At 44.0% G+C, this 559-nt stretch overlaps 1 protein-coding gene across 2 annotated transcripts in view; it reads right to left on the bottom strand.

The window, feature by feature from the left end:
* LOC119593192 (high-affinity lysophosphatidic acid receptor-like) overlaps nt 1-559 on the bottom strand; it is a 25,010-nt gene that overhangs the window by 2,774 nt on the left and 21,677 nt on the right. The gene's annotated exons all lie outside the window — the stretch shown is intronic.

The raw sequence follows: 559 nt of genomic DNA, 5'->3' as shown, positions 1-559 counted from the left end.
TATTTATGCGTTAAATTGAGTCGATCTACATGCATCGCATGCATACAGAATTCCTCCCCGACGAAGACGGTAGCGACAGTTTCCGTCTGACCAATTCCCGTTGCGTTGGCTCGATCTGTCGTTCTTACGGGCAGCGAGAGAAATTCCTCCTCGCAACCGCTTGGTTATACCCTCCACCATGGTTAGGTTGTGATAGGGTTAGTCAAGGAGGTCAGATTGGTTATACGATTAGGACGTAGTGTACACCCGGCTCTGGCCCCTAAACCCCCGTGTGCGATTAGAACATTGCATAAATGGTCCGGGGGTCAAGGTTAAGTGAGGTATAGGATTACGATGTATTGTATGGCGACCACGGGGTGTAAGGGGAAATATGGCAAGAGAATATATAATATAAATTAAGCATTTATACAATAGCGATTAGCTGGGCTTTTATGGTGGTATTCCAGGAGATCTTCGAAAACAGGCGATTCGACACGTAGACTTTAATCTATAAATCTCCACGAATTATGTATATAGGAAAAAAATGGATATTCGTTAGCTTCCTCCGAAAACTTTAATC

The sequence above is a fragment of the Penaeus monodon genome, chromosome 31 (genome assembly GCF_015228065.2).
Source record: "Penaeus monodon isolate SGIC_2016 chromosome 31, NSTDA_Pmon_1, whole genome shotgun sequence".
In the NCBI taxonomy this organism is placed as follows: domain Eukaryota; kingdom Metazoa; phylum Arthropoda; class Malacostraca; order Decapoda; family Penaeidae; genus Penaeus; species Penaeus monodon.
Note: the sequence above shows the minus strand (reverse complement) of the source record. Positions and strands in the feature narration are given on the sequence as shown.